Source organism: Lipotes vexillifer, unplaced genomic scaffold (genome assembly GCF_000442215.2).
Source record: "Lipotes vexillifer unplaced genomic scaffold, Lipotes_vexillifer_v1.1 scaffold809, whole genome shotgun sequence".
NCBI classification, from domain to species: Eukaryota; Metazoa; Chordata; class Mammalia; order Artiodactyla; family Lipotidae; genus Lipotes; species Lipotes vexillifer.
Window position 1 is genome coordinate 846,977 of NW_006788521.1, and position 7,526 is coordinate 854,502.

Sequence of the window (7,526 nt, forward strand, 5' to 3'; positions counted from 1 at the left end):
CCTCTCCAATTTTTCCCCATAGATTACCACCAAAGAATATATCTAAAACACCAAAGGCAACATGCTCCTCCTCTGAATAAAAACGTCTAAGAGTTCCCTATTATCTGAACAAGAAAATAAAATGTTCATAAGTCATCCACCCAACCTACTGAAATATCATCACCCAACCTCTGCTTTTGGCTTGCAAGGTGCTCCCTCTGTCTAGATGCTCTTTTATATCCCATCTGCCTCTCAACTTTGTGTATCATTTGAGATACAACTCAAATGATTCTGCCTTCTCTTCCACTAATCAGTTTATGGTGTACTTGACAAACCCCAATTATTGACTATTTGGCTTGTTTTCACTGCTCCCCTATGCTATGATGATAGCTCTCTTTTCTGAATTCAAAAAGTAATATTTCCAGGTCAGAGTGCATGACTCTGCCCCTCAGCTTTTTGTGCTCAAGGAATAACCTGCTGCCTCACAAGGGCCATCTCTAGGGGAAGACATTCTGGCCTAAGACCCTCCCAAGACTTTCCCAACTCTTGGTCTCCTTCTAGAGAGTTTTTTTTTTCTCTCCACCATTTCCATTTCTATAAAATTATAATAAATTACCCATATAAAACTAAGAAGGGAACACAGCATTCAAATAGTTGCATAAAGTATGATGTGACTGAAACAAAGTCATCCAACAGTGCCTCTGATCATAAAATAGCTCAAATAACGTTTATAAGCTATTAAGGGAAAGTCGTAATTCAATATAGAAATTGTGGTTTAAAAGTGTGATTAAATAATCAGTTGAAAATATATTTCAGCATTTCTTGATTTTTAAGTCAGGAAACTGGGAAATATTTCTGATATAATTCAAACATAGGATTAAAAAATACATTTACATTAACATCACAGTTATTTAAAATATGTCTATGAAAAAAACAAGAGAAAACACACAAAAATGCCTAATTTCTCAAACTTCTGTAAAGTTGTTGTATTACTTTTAACTTTATTTTTCAAGTGTAATGGAATATTTGGGGCGACAGAATTGTTTGTATCATGACAATGGTGGTGGATAAACAATTATATGCATTTATCAAAATTCACAGAACTGTACACCACAAAAGGTGCATTTTTGTATATTAAAAAACAAAAACAACGAGATGTGGAGGAACCCAAAATGAAATACAAACTATAAAAAATAAAATTAACTGTATTACAAATGAACAACATAACCACAACGAAAGAAGTAGGGGAAGAAAATAACTAATCTAGGTAACTTTGGAAAACAGATGCTGGATACTCGATACTAGTGTCTAGATATGGGATCCTAGATACTAAACTGGATACTATAAGGCTAAAGACAAAAAGAATTACACACAACTATACTGTACTCTAGTTAGTAAATTTGTTTCTCATAGGACTATGGGTTAGAAATCCTGAAATTACTTTATGTGTATACTAGGACTGAACAAATAAGGAAATATTTTGTGGAACACCAAAGCCAGATTTCTCACTGTTGAAGAAAGAAGTTACAAGGAAGAGGCAAGACTAGAATGAACCTTGTGGTACTATATTAGAAACAGAAGTATCAGGATAAACTTTAGTTTAGAAAAAAAAAAAAAAAAAATATATATATATATATGTACACAGACATACATCTAAAATACATGTGTGTGTGTATATATATATATATATACAGATAAACACAAAAATAAATATAAATCCTTGCAGATGCATGAATATACACATATGTGTGCCTGTATCTCCATGAAATATATGGATTTACAGTTGACCCTTGAACAATATGGATTTGAACTGAGAGGGTCCACTTACAGTGAATTTTTTTCAATAAATACTATCTTTTCAATAAATACTACATGATCCACAGTTAGTTGAATCCGTGGATATGGAACTGCAGATACAAAGGGCCAACTATGGGACCTAAGTGGCTTCGGGTTTTGCTATCCACTGCAGGTCCTAGAACCATTCTCTGTGGATACCAAGGGACGACTGTATATACAGCTAGAAATATATACATACACTCACACACACACACGCTTCTAAGATGTCTTTTGCCAGGCACTGGAAGTAATGATAACCCAGTAGCAATGAGCACACCTAGCACCCAGATCCTTGGTGTTTAAATACTACTCTCCAAACAAAGAAAGCAGGGGTCTTTGGAGAAATGGTGGATTCCAGGGCAGGGAAAATACAAGAGAAGCTTGGAGCATCCAAAAAGCAAGGAAGTTCTCAAAAAAGGATGAGAGCCTATAAAAAGGGCACAGGAAGCAACCTGAAAAAACTTGAAATGGACGAAACTGGAACAATTTGAGACATAAAACAAATAACAAAAGTGTAGGAAAATAACCAATAGAAAAATAAATGAGTCCATACAGATACAAAAAATTAACAATAAATAAATAAATGGGATGAAGATGCAGCCCTTCCTTACAGAAAAACTCCAATTAATAAATTACGAAGGAATGAGGGAAACAAAACCACTATTAGAACATTACAGTAATAATTACTGAAGGCAAGATCATCAATGGATGCTAAAATCAACAAATTAAAGTTTGAGGAGAAACAGGATATTTGCATTGTTTAAAAGTAGTTCTCCCCCAAGATACTGATTAATTACAAAAGGAAAAATAGTTACTTTACATTAGAGAATCCCAGCAGATACCACCTTAATCAAGTGATCAAGAGCAATACCAAATGCAGTGTGTCATATCATGTACCCCTCATATGATGAACTACTGAGAAGGGCATATACACTTCTGTGGTATCAACAAAAGTACACAACCTTAATCTAATCTTGAGAAAACATCAGACAAAACCCAATTGAAGGACACTCTACAAAATAACTAACCAGGACTCTTCCAAAGTGTAACGGTCATGAAAGACAGGAAAAGACTTAGAAGTTGTCACAGATTGGAGAAGGCTAAGGAGCCATGCCAACTAAATGCAACGTAGGATCTTAGATTGAATCGTGGAACAGAAAAAGGACTTCAGTATAAAAAACGATGAAATCTGAAGAAAGTTGGTGATTTAGTTAACAGCGTTGTGCTGAAGTTAATTTCTTACTTTTGATAATTGCATTATAGTTATGTAAGATGTTAACATTAAAGGAAATTGTAGAGAACTCTGTACTACTTTTGTAACTTTTCTGTAATTGTAAAATATTTCAAAATAAAAAGTCTCTTAAAATAATGTGTAAACTGATGTTTCCCATAAGACAGGTCAAATATTTCGAGGTCAAAGAATTGCAATCATATTCACTGCACTAACACTTGGGGTGGGCGGGGCGGGTGCCAGGTGCTTTACAAACTACCTTTAGTGCTTACAACTATTACCAGCTGAGTACCATACTACTCACGTTTCCAATAAGGAAAAAGTACTTGGAGATTAACGAAATTACTTAAGGTTATTTATAAGTGAAGAGCCCCATTTCTCAGGAAAAGTCCAATATCGCTGGCAACGCCCCCTTCCAAAAAGGTTATGAACACCTTCCCACATTTCCCCACACCTGGGGCACCGAATTCCCTCAGGCACGTCGCCCCGTGTTTCTCACTGGGGGAAGGGTTACTGAATTTGGAAAGAAAAGTCAAGGCCCTCGGACCTACCTACAGTACGGTCTGCTCTCTGAGCCTCCGATTCCGAATTGTAAAAAGGGGAGACAGACGTGGGGCCTTCTGCGAACCACCCTCCCCGGTATGGCTGACAGGAGGCTCCCCCCTCGCGCCCCAGGACCTCCCCTCAACACCCTCGAGCCTCGCGTCATCCCTCGCAGCGTCACCCACCGCGCACCTGGGCCACATAAACCAAACGCCACCTCCCCCCACCCCCGCCCCCGAACGGGTTCGCAGGCCCCTCTCCGGACCGAGACGCCGGCGACCCTGATGACCTAGGACCCACGGTGCGTCACACGCAGGGCAGACGAAGTAAACTTTTCCACCCTGAGACCCCGGAAGGCCGTCAAGCTCGCCTGGTCGGCCGCCTCCCTATACTCGCTTCGAAAGCACCTCCAAAACCGAAACCACCACTTCTTCAAGCCGAGAGAAACTCCCAGAGCGTTCGCACTTACAACCTGATGCCCTGCTTCCTGCGGGGCGCCCCTCCCGCGCGCGGGGCTGGCACCCTGCCCACGACGCCAGCCAGGGTCTTATGCCCCCGTGGGGGCCTATCGCGATCCCCTTACCTCCCGCCGGGACGTTCGAGGCCGGTGGGTACGCACGGCGCAGGCGCAGGCGCGGGCGCGACGGGACGGGGCGTCGCGATAGGCGGGCTGGGCTGCGCCACGCCCCCTCCCGCCCAGTCCCGGCCTCGAGGGGTGTGGCTGGCGCTCCTGTGTGTACAGACGCGGTCGCCGCTCTGGACCGTCTTACTAAGTGGTATTGATTTATGTTGTGGGGTTGTAACAAGGAAGCCAAGAGGAACGAGACGCACAAGTACTCTTTAAGTCTGTCTGTTCGTTGAGTTTTAAGTGTGAGACAATTCACATCTGTATAGCCCACTACATTTTGCAACTTTTTTGTCCATTTTCCTCTGTTCTTCTAGGAATTTTATTGGTGGGCTGGCCGGGTGTTCTTACCTCTTTACACCTGTAGAAACTGAAGCTCACAGAGGTTGTGCCTTCTCCATCTACACCCCCCTCTGAGGTAGACGGCACAAGTCTTAATTGTAACAGGCACAGAAACTGAAACTTAGACAAGTTGTGCTTTTTCCCAAAAACGGGTTGAACCAGTGTTGACCCAGTGCCAGTATCCTTATCCCAATTTTATAGATAATGACGCTAAGCCTCAAGAAAGAGTTCTAGTGACTCACTAGCAGTTCAGCCATGTAGTGACACAGTTGGAACTTCAACTGGGTTTCCTAATTCCCTTTTCAAGTTCTTCCAGCTGATACCAATGAACAAGCAGTTGGTTGGCTTTGAAGCCCTGTCCAGGTCACAAGTCCTCCTCGCTGGATGGCCTGACTTCCAGATCCAGCCTTTTTAATACGCGTTTGTGAATATTCAGATGACTTGCTCAGAACGTATCCATTGATGGTATTATCTTTAGAAGTCATAAGGATATTCAAGCCATAGCTAAGGAAACTCGGCTCTTAGGGTCTTCCAGTGGAGTGGGAGTAGGGGTAGAAATTGTGGACCAATGAATATTAGGGGTCTGTAAGAATTGCCTTGAAAGGTAATTTCTAAAATAAAGCATAAAATCTGCTAAGGGTTTTGGATTTTCTTTGTGAGTATAATGAGTGCTGATTTCTTTTACTCTAGGAATGAGGTGTTTGTAAGATTTTAATTCTAAGGAGAAAAATTAAAGTATTAGCCAATACCATGGGGAAAAAATTTTTATGCAAGACAAGAGCTTTTGAAGTAAAGGTCATTCAAGTTAAGCTCTGAAAAATCTACCTCAAGTACACTAGGGAGATGTGACACTCAAGGATTCTAAACTTGAACCTAGCCTTCTAGGTTATTATATGTGTGTTTGCTATAAGTTAGGTGTGTTCAAGGTAGCTAAATAGAACGTTTTAATCTAGCAGTTTGTTAGCTTTATAATCTTTAAATATTTAGATATATGGTGTGTGGACCTCTTTTTGTACTCTTGCCTGGACACTGAAATTGTTAGGAGCAGGCCTGCTGCTACTAGCCAACATTTTCCTGAGGTCCTAACTGAACCAGGAAGGCCAAACAAAACAAACGGTAATAATAAATAAATGGAGAAAAAGAAAAATATTCTTTTTAGGTATTATGATTGCTTACTTGGAAAACCCAAGGAATGAATTGAAACACGTTCAGTAAAATGGCTAGAGCAATAGCTTTTCTAAACAGCGATCACCTATTTAAAATTGTAATGGGAGAAAAGATCACTTTCAAATAGCAGAGTCTAATTTGTGTCTGTAAGGAATTGTGGGAGCTATTTGAAGAATTAAGAATAATAGCTAAATGGAGTAGGGGTGAAGGGAGGGATTTCCAAGAGGCACGAGGAAACTGGGGATAATGGATATGTTCATTATCTTGCTTGTGGTACTGGTTGCATGGGTGTATATATATGTTAAAACTTACCAAATTATACACTTTAAATATGGATATTGTTTATGGTATGTCAGTTATACCTGAATAAGGCTGTTTCTTGAGGAAAGGTGTATATTATCATTTGCTTAGAAAGTAGCACATTCTTGGAACAGGCTAAGAAACTATATATTCACTCTATGAATTATGACATAATTTTTCCTGTATTATAGAGCAAGTATATGGAGAACCTGAGAATCAAATTCAGATTTGGCGCAATAATATAGACCTCCTAGGTTATCTTTCTGGTCCATTCCTCTTCTGGGAACTGCTTCTCCTCACCAGCTCTGCAGGCTATCAGTTATGAGCCTCTGGCAGCCATTTTATATAGGCATGAACCCATGTTCCTGACCATAGTGAATTGGTCCAGGAGCAGACCCCTGACCCAAGCTGGAACAATAAGATACCTGTTCCAGGAATCTGAGATTGGGACCAGGATTCTAGCTTTAATATGGCTTGTTTCTTGAATGGAGATGCTCACAGCAGAGCTCCTGGTGGCTGTGTTCTTGACTCCATAGACCCTTGAATCAGAGGAAGCCATGCTGCTCATGATCCCACTTGAAATTGTGGAGAGATGATTGTATGTATATCCTAGGCCATGTTGTTAAAAAATGTGGGGGGGGTTGTTTTTTTTTTACTGTAGGTCATGTTCAAAAAATACGTAAAGCCACTACCTTCACTAAGTTCTTTCTCTAGCATATGAACTATTGAAATATCTACCGCAGTTCTGAATGCATTCTTTGTGCATTCTAACATTCCAACAATCTTGTGAACTGAGATGAAGAAAGGTTAAAAATAAAGTGATAATAGTGGTTACCTTTAATGGGGGATTAACTGGGAGAGAGCATGAGTAGCTTTCTGGGGTGCTGGAAAGTTTCTGTGTATTGAACCGTTGTGATTACATATGTGAAAATTCATCGAGCTGTACACCTAAGATTTGTGTATATACTTTGTGTGAGTTACACCATAATAAAAAAGGAAAATAGCTAGTAATTCTTGATTTAAAACAAATAAAACCTCTTAGTAGACAAGGAATATATACTTCCTTAATAGCATTTCTCTCTACTACCTGTCTCTGAAATAGTGGTGAAATAGCAGCAGTAATCCCTACCCTTGTTAGAGACCTTCAACCTTTAGAATATAAAATGAAAAGCCATGATAGACAGAGAGGTAGGTGAGAATGATTAGATGCGCAAAAAAGAAACAGAGTTTGCAGCACATTCAAATTCCTGGTTCCAGCTCATTCCTGAGGCTTAGCTTAACCCTAGAGTGGCCTAGCATTAACCACTTTGGTCTGGTTAAACCCCAAAGCCTCCTAATCCCCCACCCTACCCCAGCTCTCACCCTGCATTTTCTTTAATTGCTTAAACTAGCTCAAGTGAACTTCTACTTTCAATCAAGAGTTCTGTTATCAACACAAAATTCCATTTGTTTCTATTATCTTATGATATCATTTTAAACTTACACATAGTGTTCCCTGGCTTT

The 7,526-nt window shown here is 40.0% G+C and overlaps 1 protein-coding gene across 1 annotated transcript in view; it reads right to left on the reverse strand.

Moving 5' to 3' along the window:
* STX17 (syntaxin 17) overlaps window positions 1-4,183 on the reverse strand; it is a 95,483-nt gene extending 91,300 nt beyond the window's left edge. The window contains exon 1 of the mRNA XM_007461644.1: window positions 4,173-4,183. The gene's annotated coding sequence lies outside the window, so the exon portion shown is untranslated. The remainder of the gene's footprint in view (window positions 1-4,172) is intronic.
* Between the last annotated feature and the right edge of the window lie 3,343 nt (window positions 4,184-7,526).